This window comes from Gorilla gorilla, chromosome 9 (genome assembly GCF_029281585.2).
Source record: "Gorilla gorilla gorilla isolate KB3781 chromosome 9, NHGRI_mGorGor1-v2.1_pri, whole genome shotgun sequence".
Lineage (NCBI taxonomy): Eukaryota > Metazoa > Chordata > Mammalia > Primates > Hominidae > Gorilla > Gorilla gorilla.
This window is the reverse complement of record NC_073233.2, coordinates 80,040,548-80,054,155: the sequence shown is the minus strand read 5'-3', so window position 1 is coordinate 80,054,155 and position 13,608 is coordinate 80,040,548. Positions and strand designations below refer to the sequence as shown.

The window sequence follows — 13,608 nt, the reverse complement described above, 5'->3', positions numbered from 1 at the left end:
ATCATCTCCCACCAGGTCCCTCCCACAACATGAGTGAATTATGGGAGCTACAAGATGAGATTTGGGTGGGGACACAGCCAAACCATATCATTCCATCCCTGTCCCCTCCCAAATCTCATATCTTCACATTTCAAAACCAATCATGCCTTCCCAACAGTCCCCCAAAGTCTCAACTCATTTCAGAATTAACTCAAAAGTCCACAGTCCAAAGTCTCAGCAAAGAAAAAGCAAAACACTTCTGCCTATCAGCCTGTAAAATCAAAAGCAAGTTAGTTACTTCCTGGATACAATGGGAGTACAGGTATTGGGTAAATACAGCCACTCCAAATGGGAGAAATTAGCCAAAACAGAGGGGCTACAGGCCCCTGCAAGTCCGAAATCCAGCAGGGCAGTCAAATCTTAAAGCTCCAAAATGATCTCCTTTGACTCCATCTCTCGTATTCAGGTCACACTAATGTAAGAGGTGGGTTCCCATGGTCTCGGGCAGCTCCGCCCCTGTGGCTTTTCAGGGTACAGCCTCCCTCCCGGCTGCTTTCACAGGCTGGCATTGAGTGTCTGCAGCTTTTCCAGGCAAACAGTGCAAGCTGTCAGTGGATCTACCATTCTTGGGGCTAGAGGACAATGGCCCTCTTCTCACAGCTCCCCTAGGCAGTGCCCCAGTAGTGACTCTGTGTGGGAGCTCCAACCCCACATTTTCCTTCTGCCCTGCCCTAGCAGAGGTTCTCCATGAGCACCCCACCCTTGCAGCAAACTTCTGCCTGGGCATCCAGGCATTTCCGTACATCTTCTGAAATCTAGGTGGAGGTTCCCAAACCCCAATTCTTGACTTCTGTGCACTTGCAAGCTCAATACCACGTGGAAGCTGCCAAGGATTGGGGCTTTCACCCTCTGCAGCCATGGCCTAAGCTCTATGTTGGCCCCTTTCAGCCATGGCTGGAGCAGCTGGGACACAAGGCACCAAGTCTCTAGGCTACACACAGCACGGGGACCCTGGACCTGGCCCACGGAACCATTTCTCCTAGGCCTCTGGGCCTGTGATGGGAGGGGCTGCCAAGAAGACCTCTGACATGCCCTGGAGACATTTTCCCCATTGTATTGGGGGTTAATGTTCCTCTTGTTACTTATGCACATTTCTGCAGCTGGCTTGAATTTCTCCTCAGAAAATTGGCTTTTCTTTTCTATCACATTGTCAGGCTGCAAATTTTCTGAACCTTTATTCTCTGCTTCCCTTATAAAACTGAATTCCTTTAACCACACCCAAGTCACCTCTTGAATGCTTTACAGCTTAGAAATTTCTTCCGCAGCCAGGTGTGGTGGCTCATGCCTGTAATTCCAACACTTCAGGAGGCTGAGTTGGGTGGATCATCTGAGGTCAGGAGTTTGAGACCAGCCTGGCCAACGTGGTGAATCCCTGTCTCTTCTAAAATACAAAAATTAGCCAGGCATGGAGGCACATGCTTGTAATCTCAGCTGCTTGGGAGGCTGAGACATGAGAAACGCTTGAACTCAGGAGGCGAAGGTTGCAGTGAGCCAAGGTCACGCTACTGTCCTCCGGCCTGGGTGACAGAGTGAGACTCTATCTCAAAATAATAATAATAATAAACAAATTTCTTCCACCAGATAGCCTAAACCATCTCTCTCGAGTTCAAAGTTCTGCAAATCTCTAGGGCAGGGACAAAATGCTGCCAGTCTCTTTGCTAAAACATAACAAGAGTTACCCTTGCTCCAGTTCCCAACAAGTTCCTCATCTTCATCTGAGACCACCTCAGCCTGGACCTTATTGTCCATATCGCTATCAGGCTTTTGGTCAAGGCCATTCAACAAGTCTCTAGGAAGCTCCAGACTTTCCAACATTTTCCTGTCTTCATCTGAGCCCTCCAAACTGTTCCAATCTCTGCCTGTTCCCCAGTTCCAAAGTCACTTCCACATTTTTGGGTATCTTTTCAGCAATGCCCCACTCCCAGTACAAATTTACTGTATTCATCTGTTTTCACACTGCTGATAAAGACATATGCAAGACTGGGCAATTTACGAAAGAGGTTTATTGGATTTACAGTTCCACATGGCTGGGGAGACCTTACAATCATGGTGGAAGGCAAGGAGAAGCAAGTCACATCTTATGTGGATGGCAGCAGGCAAAGAGAGAGCTTGTGCAGAGAAACTCCCGTTTTTAAAACCATCAGATCTTGTGAGACCCATTCATTATCATGAGAACAGCATGGGAAAGACCCACCTCCACGATTCAATCATCTCCCACCAGGTCCGTTTCACAACATGTGGGAGTTATGGGAGCTACAAGATGAGACTTGGGTGGGGACACAGAGCTAAATCATATCACTGTACATCTAATAACATAACTTTAAAGTTATTTTTTTATGCCTTGTATGTATAAACTTAAAACTCCTTAGCCAATATAAAAAACGTTAGGGGGCCGTCCATGGTGGCTCACGCCTATAATCCCAGTGCTTTGGGAGGCCAAGGCTGATGGATTGCTTGAGCCCAGGAGATCAAGACCAGCCTGGGAAACATAGGGAGACCCCATCTTCACACAAAAATACAAAAATTATTTGGGTATGGTGGTCTAAGCCTATAGTCCCAGCCATTTGGGAGGATGAGCTGGGAGGATTGCTTGAGCCCAGGAGGTCGAAGCTGCAGTAAGCCGTGATGGCATCCCTGCACTCCAGCCTGGGTGACAGAGTGAGAGCCTGTCTCGGAAAAAAAAAAAGAAAGAAAGAAAGAAAAAAGTTAGGAAAGAGAACTTCATGTTTTCAAGTTAAAAGTGCCTGATCTGGCTGGGTGCAGTGGCTCACATCTTTAATCCCGGCACTTTGGGAGGCCAAGTCAGGGGTATCACCTGAGGTCAGGAGTTCAAAACCAACCTGGTCAACATGGTAAAACCCCGTCTCTACTAAAAAAAAAATACAAAAATTAGCCGGGCATGGTGGCACATACCTGTAATCCCAGCTACTCAGGATGCTGGGCAGGAGAATCGCTTGAATCCAGGAGGTGGAGGTTGCAGTGAGCCAAGATCTCACCACTGCATTCCAGCTTGGGCAACAGAGCAAGATCCTGTCTCAAAAAAAAAAAAAAGTTGGTTTGTAATAAGCTATAGGACTCTGACAGGTGCTCTCAAATACAGGTTTCTCATAACTTTGGAGATTGTGATATTGGAATAAAGGAAAATGTACAGAACTCATGAAGAGCTAAAATGTTCACGTATATCAAGCATAACAAGAACTGAATGGATTAAACTCAGAAAGCTGAAGCAACCTTTTTGACTTTTGCTTGGAATATTGCTGATCCTTGTTTTGTTTCTCAGAGTCAAGGAAAATTATTTTGAACTCTTTAAGGCCTTTAATACTAGAGTAAGCTATAATCCTGTGAACAAAATTTGAAGCATATTTTTCTCTCTCTCTGCCTGGCTTCTCCAGAATTTGGAAACTATCTGCGAGTATTCTTTTTTTTTTTTTTTTTTTGAGACAGACTCTTGCTCTGTTGCCAAGCTGGAGTGCAGTGGCATGATCTCGGCTCACTGCAACCTCCGCCTCCCAGGTTCAAGTGATTCTCCTGCCTCAGTTTCCCAAATAGCTGGGACTACAGGCACTTGCCACCACACCCAGCTAATTTTTTGTATTTTAAGTAGAGACGGGGTTTCACCATGTTGGCCAGGCTGGTCTCGAACTCCTGACCTCCGGTGATCCACCCACCTCGGCCTCCCAAGGTGCTAGGATTACAGGTGTGAGCCACCACGCCTGGCCAAGAATGTCACTTTCTAACAGGTCTAGGAGCTCCAAATTTATCATGGGACCTTAACACGAGAAGATCATCCAACTTACAGGTATTTGAGGATACAAATCCATGGCTGGGCTCAGTTTTAAAACGTCTTGTCTGAAATTCCTTGAAGAACAGAGTTCCATCAAAGCCAATCTAAAAGACTTATGTAGAAATAGTTATTCTTGCTGCACTTTATGCAAATAATCAGGCCAAGTATATAACTAAACTCTATTTTGCAAACAACTCAATCCTACCATAATTTGCTTTTTTAACAAAAATGAGGACTGGAGAGAGAGAAATTATGTTTCAAAACGCCATACATTTGTCAATAAATTCTAAAGTCATTAGTATTTAAGTTTTTGCCTACATTTTTAGGCTAACACTGCTTGTTCCTGTGAACCAACCAGCAATCTCCAGCTGCAGCTCAGAAAGAAGAAGAGGATGGGTAATGTAAAAATCTGGATCAATATTTTAGTTCTGAGCAATTATCCTGCAAATCCTGCCAGGTGATGGGAATAAATAGGATGCCCATTAATCAGAGGTTTCCTTTTTTGGAAAGTAAGAGCTAACCAAAGCCAAGCACCATGCACCCAAATCCTAGCTTACATAACTATAGCCACCAATTATCTGGGCATGTCACAAGACATCTTTTTCTCTCCCTTGTTGGAGGAGGACTCAATTCTGCAGCTTCACCTTCCTTAGCATTTGGCTTATGATAAGGAGTCCATGCAGCCCTCCCTAGACACACATTTTTGTTTCAAATTCAATTCCAAGCTTTGAGTCAAAGCCCCAGGAAAGAAAACTGGATCTAAGGGATTCAGAGGCAGATGATAACAGAGGTTAAAAGGCACAGTGCAAGGCCGGGCACAGTGGCTCACGCCTGTAATCCCAGCACTTTGGGAGGCCGAGGCGGGCAGATCATGAGGTCAGGAGATCGGGACCATCCTGGCAAACACAGTGAAACCCCGTCTCTACTAAAAATACAAAAATTAGCCAGGCATGGTGGCGGGCGCCTGTAGTCCCAGCTACTTGGGAGGTAGAGGCAGGAGAATCGCTTGAACTGGGAGGTAGAGGTTGCAGTGAGCTGAGATCATGCCACTGCACTCCAGCCTGGGCGACAGAGCAAGACTCCATCTCGAAAAAAAAAATACAAAAATTAGCTGGGCATGGTGGTGCGTGCCTGTAATCCCAGCTACTCAGGAGGCTGAGGCAGGAGAATCACTTGAACCAGGGAGTCGGAGGTTGCAGTGAGCCGAGATCACTCCACTGCACTCCAGCCTGGCAACAGAGCGAGACTCTGTCTCAAAAAAAAAAAAAAAAAAAAAAGGCACAGTGCGTGCAAGTGAGCATGGCTAATTCCTGCCAATCAAGCCAAGCCTCCCACTTCATGGATAAAGGTCATGCTAGTATCCATGGCATAAATGAGGTCTAGGAAACTCCAAGACTACTGACTGTAGGGGGTATAGAGACATAGGTAAGAGTGGATAATTCCTATTCTCTCTTTTTCTTTTTTCCCCGAGATGGGGTCTTACTCTGTTGCCCAGGCTGGAGTGCAGTGGTGTGATCTTGGCTCACTGCAACCTTTGCCTCCTGGGACCAAGTGATTCTCCTGCCTCAGCCTCCCGAGTAGCTGGGACTACAGGCATGCACCACCACACCCAGCTAAGTTTTGTATTTTTAGTAGAGACAGGGTTTCACCATGTTGGCCAGGCTGGTCTCAAACTCCTGAAATCGTGATCTGCCCACCTCGGCCTCCCAAGGTGCTGGGATGTACAGGTGTGAGCCACTGAGTCTGGCTGATAATTCCTATTCTCTAGGTACTCCCTGCTTCATGGGTGCAAGCTGCTGTGGCACCCATGGCAGCACCTGCCAAGGTCACCAGGACTTGGGTATGCAAGGACAGAAGAGGGAAAGAGGATGCTCTTCCTTCTCTCCCTCATGTACCCCTGGTATCTGCTAGAAAGAGACAGGAGACAGGGATGCCTGCTCCCCTCTTTCTAGATGGGTAGCCATTCATCTTCACTCTGTACCCCTTTTGAATGCATGCTGAACCCCTGGGACTCCTTTAAAAAGCACCTTTTTTTCCTTTCTTCTCCACTGTCCTCTCTTCACTAATAGGTAATTGTGTCTTTGTACTATAGGACACTCCCCTCAGATGCATCCTCCAAACTGGAAAGAGTTAATTTCCCAAACCTTCAGCTGGTTGGCTTAGGACTGGGCTCAGGGGAAGGGAACCCAGAAGCCCGACATGCTGGCAAAAGGGTAAAGTTTTTTTTACCAGTCGGGCTTTTGGCTTCCCTCTCCTTGTGCAAACTGGTAAAAGGCCTAGGGATTTTAAGCTGTCCTTACCCTCCCTTGTTTCGTTTTAATACATGTTTTCTAATAACCTGGTTTTTCTCTTCTTGCCTTCAGGCCATCAGACTCCAAATGGTCGTGCAACCGGAGGCTCGGAAGATGGCCCCTTCTGCCGGGAACCCTTAGATAGGCTTCTGAGGGAGCTCTGACTGCCGTTTCCCAAAACACCGCTCCCTGTTAGCAGGAAGCAGTTTAGATAGGTCTTCGTCCTCACCCCTATCCTTGTTCTAACAGTAGTTTGATGTACTTCTTGAGAGGGGGGAATGAGACAGCCAAGTATAAAGGGGTCCCCAGAGAACCTCTGACAAACCAGCACACTGGGAGGAATGTGCACTGGGGTGGAGCCTCTAGAAGTTCGTGCAGAGGAGCCTGGCCCCTCCTCTTCCAGGGTGGAACCTGGGATTCAACCTGCGAGGTGGGAAGCATGTACTAGCAGGACTCTCACTCTGCCGAGGGTCCCTGTTTCCCCCCCTTTTTTTTTTGCCCAATAAATTCCATTTTTCTCACCCTCCAAAGTGTCTGCGAGCCTAATATTTCATGGCCAGGTGACAAGGACCCTGTCTTTGCCTGAATTGAGGAGAAACTCCTACAACATTACCATCCAGCAATTCCTCTTTTTTTTTTTTGAGACAGGGTCTCACTTTGTCAACCCAGGCTGGACTGCAGTGGCACAGTCATAGCCCACTGCAGCCTCTACCTCCTGAGCTAAAGAGATCCTCCCATCTCAGCTTCCTGCATAGCTAGGACTACAGGCATGGACCACCACACCTGGCTAATTTTTTTGTATTTTTATGTAGAGACGGGGTTTCACCATGTTGCCCAAGCTGTTCTAGAATCCCTGGCTCAAGTGATCCACCTGCTTTGGCCTCCCAAAGTGCTGGAATTACAGGTATGAGCCACCATGCTTGGCTTCCAACAAATATTTTAAAGTTCATGATAGGAATGGAGTTTGTCTCAGATGATAGATTTCTATGGAGCCACATGCCAAATTCCTTAGAATACCTTCCCTCATGGACACACCCCACAGAAACTCAGAATCATCCCCTCAATTTTCATCCCCCCTCATGCCCATTTACAATTAATCCCTGTTGTCACTTCCAGCCCCAGGCAACTACTAATCTACTTTCTGCCTCTATAAATTTGCCTTCCCTGCACATTTCATGTAAGTGAAATCATGCCACATGAAGCCTCTTAGGTCTGGCTTCTTTCACTTAGCATAATGTTTTTGACGCTCATCCACGACATAGCATGTGTCATCGCGTTTCATTGCTGCACAGTCTTCTATTGCACGGATTCACCACATTTTGTCTATCTACTCACCAGCTGCTAAAAATTTAGGTTATTGCCAGCTTGGGGCTATTATGTATAATAATACATAATATGATATATCATATTTACATACATAAATATGATTATTATTAATATTCATATTTAAGTTTTGTTATGTTTGTTTTCATTTCTCCTGAGTAGACACCTGGGAGTGGAATTTTGGGTTGTATGGCAGTTTTACATTTAACTTTTTGAGAAACTGCCACACTGTTTTCCGAAGGGCTGTATCATTTTACATCCCCACCAGCACTGTGTGAGGGTTCCCATTTCTCCACATCCTTGCCAATGCTTGTTATTGCCTATCTTATTATTATTGCCATTCTAGTAGGTATAAAACGGTCTATCACTGTGGTTTTAGTTTCCATTTTTCTAATGATTAATAATGTTGAGCATCTTTTCGTGTAACTATTCATAATTTGTGTACCTTCTTTAATGACATATTTGTTCATTTATTTTGCCCATTATTTGATTGGGTTGTCTGCCTTCTTGTTACTGAGTTGTAATGGTTCTTTGTATTTTATGGATACAGATCCTTTATCAGATGTGTTTTGCAAATATTTCCTTCCAGTCTGTTGCTTGTCTTTTAATTTTCTTAAGGGTGTCTTTTAAAGTGCAAGAGTTCTGAATTTTGTTAATGTCCAATTATTAGCTTTTGCATTGATCAACTATGCTTTCGGTTCAAAAAAGAAATCAGTGGGCTGGCAGAGGTGTCTCACGCCTCTAATCCCAGCACTTTAGGAGGTCAAGGTGGGTGAATGAATCACTTGGGCGCAGCAGTTCAAGACCAGCCTGGGCAACATGGCAAAACCCCATCTCTACAAAAAAAATACAAAAAATTTGCCCAGCATGGTGGCATGTGCCTGTAGTCCCAGCTACTTGGGAGGCTAAAGTTGAGGGATCACTTGAGCTCAGGAGGTCAAGACTGCAGTGAGCCATGATTGTGCCACTGCACTCCAGCCTGAGCAACAGAAAGAGACCCTGTCTCAAAAAATAAAAATAATAAATGGAAATAAATGAAGGGCGAAAAGGGCATCAATTGGCCTTGTTTACAAGACTAGCCAGGGTGGTCATCAGTGGATTGCTCCACTTTTCAGGTTGATGTAGTTATTTGCATATGTATAGAGAGTTGGCCCTCTTTCTTACTAGGATCTAACCAAAAAATTAAATTTGTAACTATGACCATGCCAGAAACAGAAACCTACGAGAAAATAACAAAGTCTTTTTAGTCATGATTAGGTCTGTTGCAAACCTTGTGATTCCCTTCTCCTTGCAAGTATGTGATAGGATTATGTTTTCCTGGCTTTCTTGAATTTAGGCATGCTCATGACTTGATTTGGCCAATGAAATAAGTGATGGGTGGAAATTTGAAGAGCCTTATGGAATTTGCCAAGTTCCCTCTTCCTGTCTCATGGAAGATGGAGCCTCCATCAGCGTGGGTTCTTGAGTGAGAAGCAGAACCCCCTGGCTGCTAATGTAGTCCAGGAATGAGAAATAAACAGAATCCCCCTGATAACCCACATTCAACATTGTAGCTTGAGCAAGAAATAAACACGACTTGTGGCCAGATGCAGTGACTCATGCCTGTAATCCCAGCATTTTGGGAGGATCACTCCAGCACAGGAGTTTGAGAACAACCTGGGTAAAATAGTGAGACCCTGTCTCTACTATTACATATATAATACATGTTTTATATTATATTTATTAGCTGAATGTGGAGGCTCACACCTGTAGACCCAGCTACTCAGGAGGCTGAGGTAGGAGGATTGCTTGAGCCCAGTAGTTTGAGACCAGCCTGGACAACATTGCAAGACTTCCTCTCTACAAAAAATTGAAAAATTAGCCAGGTGTGGTGGCACATGCTTGTAGTCCCAAGTATTTGGGATGCTGAGGTGGGAGGATCACTTGAGCCCACGACGCAGATGTTGCAGTGAGCTGAGATCGTGCCACTCCATTCCAACCTGGGTGAGAGAGTGAGACCCTGTCTCAAAAAAAGAAAAATTCCTGGGCTTGGCTCTAAATTGGAGCTATAGTGAAAAATAAAATTGAGAGCTACAAATGTCTCCTACCTTAGAAGAATACTTAAGTATCAGGCTAGTTCATAGCAACTGTCAGAGCTGGGGACTAGCCAGTCTAACTGGCTTCAATCAGTGAGAAATGGGAAACAAAACAGCCACATTCCCATTCATACCCAAATAATTCTCAAGATACGTGTGTGGTGACTGGTTTATTCAAAGCGGCTGTCAGAGACAAGACCATAGAACATGAACCAAATAGTTGGGAGCTGTGGGGCTAGACAGGGCAGGGATGTCCAAGTATCAGAAGGTAAAAGGAGGTCAGCTGAGCAGCCACAGCAGCATTAGGGTCAGGCTGAGCAGGAGAGGCCAGGCTGCCCAGGGCCCAGCCCCACTCATAGCTGCAGCATAGAACCTTGCCACCTCCTCATTGGGGTTGCCCTGGGCCGGGTCGAACCACATCTGGATGCAGCGGCTGCTCCCTCAGCTGTAGTTGCTGACCCTGCAGGAGCGAGTCCAGATTTCACTGCACAGAGCAGTGGGTGTGAGGAAGTAGAAATGGAAAGGTAGTCAGGCAGCTGCCACCTGGCACCTGTTAGACCCTGTAGGGAAGAGGGAAGACCTTTAGCCACTGGGCCCCAAAGGGTCTCTGATTCTGCCAGCCCTACAACCCCAAAATGTCACACACCTGTTCCACACCCACACACCTTCACTTCCAAATCCCTCCTTTCCTGCCCACCCCGGCCCTCACCTGAGGTCCACTTCCAGCCCTTGTGCCCGTTGCTCTTGCAGGTGTAGGAGGTGCGACAATCTTCCCACCATTGCTCACAGTCCTCTTTGCACAGGGGCACATTCAGCACCCACTCTTTGCGCCAGCTCTGATCCACCTGGGAGATTTTGGTAGAAAAGAAGGGCTCAGGCTCAAGAATCCCAGCAACCCAGCCCTGAATAGAACTGGAGCTGGGGTTGCCGCCTGCAGAGACGCCTGGAAAATTCAGCTCCTCTGCTAGCTCTTGGGTGCCAGGAAGCCATGCGTACCTGCTGGATCCAGGGCCCCAAGTTGGGGGGGCACTCGTAAAGGCAGGTGTCCTGGATAAAGTGCCGTTTGCAGGCAGGTACCATCTCTCCACAGTGGTTCCAGTTGAATCCATATAGATGGGAATATTCTTATGGGCTTCCTGGGTGGTGCTGGTGAAGCTCAGGCATTCTTTCTCCAGAGACTACACTGGATGCGGGAAGACACAGGACTAAGTCCACAGCGAGCACAGCCAGAATATTCCACACGCAGCCTCTCCCCTTTCAATCCTTAATCCCCAACCCAGTGGAAGTCATCCAGGAAAGTCCTTGCTGTTGGTAAACTCTTTGTGGTAGAGGGCTGTCAGAGACTGTGGAAGCCCGGAAGACAGCTCCTGTCTGGAGGTGCAGTCATTACAAAATTCGTTAATTCAGCTTTTATGGAGATTCTACATACTCTCACCCAGGCACTTTTCTAGTAACTGGGGTTACAAAAATGAGCACCTCAACGGATCACTGCTTTTGAAAACAATCAGGGGAGAAGGATGGGGACTTGCAGTGTTATAGCGTGATCAGATTAGTCCTCACTGATGTCAACGAAAAGAGTCAAGCTCTGTAAAATATTTGAAGAGATTTATTCTGAGCCAAATATGAGTGACCATGGCCATGACACAGCCTTCAGGAGGTCTTGGGAACATGTGCCCAAGGTGGTCTGGGGTACAGCTTGGTTTCATACATTTTAGGGAAGCATGAGACATCAATCAAATACACTTAAGGGATACATTGGCCAGGCACGGTGGCTCACGCCTGTAATCCCAGCACTTTGGGAGGCCAAGGCAGGCTGATCTTGAGGTCAGGAGTTTGAGACCAGCCTGGCCAACATAGTGAAACCCTGTCTCTACTAAAAATACAAAAAATTAGCTGGACGTGGTGACGGGCACCTGTAATCCTAGCTACTCAGGAGGCTGAGGTAGGAGAATTGCTTCAACCCAGGAGGCGGAGGTTGCAGCGAGCCGAGATCACACCACTGCACTCCAGCATGGGCAGCAGAGGGAGAGTCCATCTAAAAAAAAAAAAAAAATCATTGGTTTGGTCCAGGAAGGTGGGACAATTCAAAGTGGGGTGGCAGGGCTTTCAGGCTATAGGTAAATTTAAACATTTTATGGTTGACAATTGGTTGAGTTTGTCTAAAGACCTGGGGTTGATAGAAAAGAAATGTTAAGACTGTGGAGACCAAGGTTCTTTTGAAGTCTTATAGTGGCTGCCCTTAGAGACAATAGATGACAAGTGTTTCCTATTCAGATCTATAAAAGGTGCTACACTTAGTTAATCTCTTTATGATTGGAAGGGCCTGGTAGAAAAAGATCCAGCTATGTTAATAGAGATTCTTTACAGATGAAAATTTTCCCCCACAAAGGACAGTAGCAGGGCCATTTCAAGATATGGCAAAGAAACATGTTTTGAGGTAAAAATATTAAAATATTTTGCTTTTCTTCCTTGTCTCATCATGTTATGCCAGAGTCAGGTTGGAAAGTAAGTCATGATATATAGGGTTAAATAAAACCCATCTGGTGAGAATTTATGATTTGTAGGACATGACTCCCCAGACCCCTTAGACAGGAATTTTGGCAAGATAAAAAAAAAAATCATTGGATTTAGTCCTCGTTGAGGTGATAACTATTCGGAGGTGAGAAAGTAAGTTAAATTGTAACCCCAGAAGAGTTCCAATTACATAAACACTCAGTACATACTTATTGAATGAATGAAAGCCCACGGCCTAGAATTTGGTATAAAGCTTGAGAAAAGAAAAATAGCTCAGAGCAGTCTCGTGATGTGAGACATGCCCAATTTATCAGACCCAGAAAGGCATGAGTATGGAACTTCAGTCACACCCTCCCCACCCATGCCCAGAGACAATTGTTCCAAGGCATTTTGTCCCTGACTAGCTGCCTCACCCGTTATCTGTTCCTGGAATTTGTGATACAAAAAACAATGTATAGCCAATGAATTGCTTGTGTTATTTTATTTTAAATTCTTGATAAACAACTTAGGAACTATTCTGTTTCCTTAAAAACTCACTTGTAACTGCTGTGAATCGAAGTGTATATTCAGGACAACTTGAATCTATGCTTCTGTGTAGCTATCCTCAAGCTTTCTGGATCTCGTTACTTAAGGCTGACAAGCTAAACATTAAAATGTGCACTTAAAAAATATATAAAAGCCCAGGCACAGTGGTTTACACCTATAATCCCAGTACTTTGGAGGCCAAGGCAGGAGGATCACTTGAGTGCAGGAGTTTGAGGTCAACTGGGACAACATAGTGAGACCTCATGTCTAAAAAGAGATAAAAATAAAAAAAAATAAAAATATAAAAAATAAAAGAATAAGTTAAAGTCAGAGCTGCTCAAGGTATACAGGTTATTTACCTCTTGTTAGTCTGCACTTGGCAGCTGCAGGCTCACTGATTCAAAACAAGTGCAAACAGGGCAGTGACTGCTATCTGCTAATGGAGTCAAAACGAATATAAATAGAAATCCATATTACAAATTACTTTTCCTCTGTTTCTTCTTTAGTTATATTTGAATATGGATTTTTAAAATAACTGTTTAGCTAAGTTCAGGATATTAAAGGGGTTGTAGCCAAATAATTGTTATAGGGAGACCTCATGTCCAGTGGGATTGAGAGACACAGACTGAAGGTTTGCTAGATGCATGAACCAAGATGCTTCAGGCCGGATGTGGTGGCTCACATTTGTAATCCCAGCACTTTGGGAGGCCAAGGTGGGAGGATCGCTTGAGCCCAGGATTTGGAGACCAGCCTGGGCAACATAGCAAGACCTCTCTCAAAGAAAAAAAAAATGCTTCACACCCAGCCTCATAACTGAGAGACTCTCCTTTCTTGAGCTGTTTAGGGCTGGCAGAAAAGAAGCCACTATGAACAGTGTGCAGTTTCTTCTTTCAGATCTATGGAGGAGTCATTCCCAGTCTAAATCCCTAAATCAAGCAACCCCAGGATGGGTCTCTCCAACTTCATTTCCCAGGCTCTCCTCTGGGCCTGCTTCCTTATTTGTGTAATGCGGAAACTCAACAACCAAGAAGGTGAGCTGTTGGCATTGTACCGACAT

General features: G+C 45.4%; 1 pseudogene; it reads right to left on the bottom strand.

The window, feature by feature from the left end:
* Nucleotides 1-9,791: 9,791 nt before the first annotated feature.
* LOC101154263 (folate receptor alpha-like) lies at nucleotides 9,792-13,608 on the bottom strand (annotated as a pseudogene).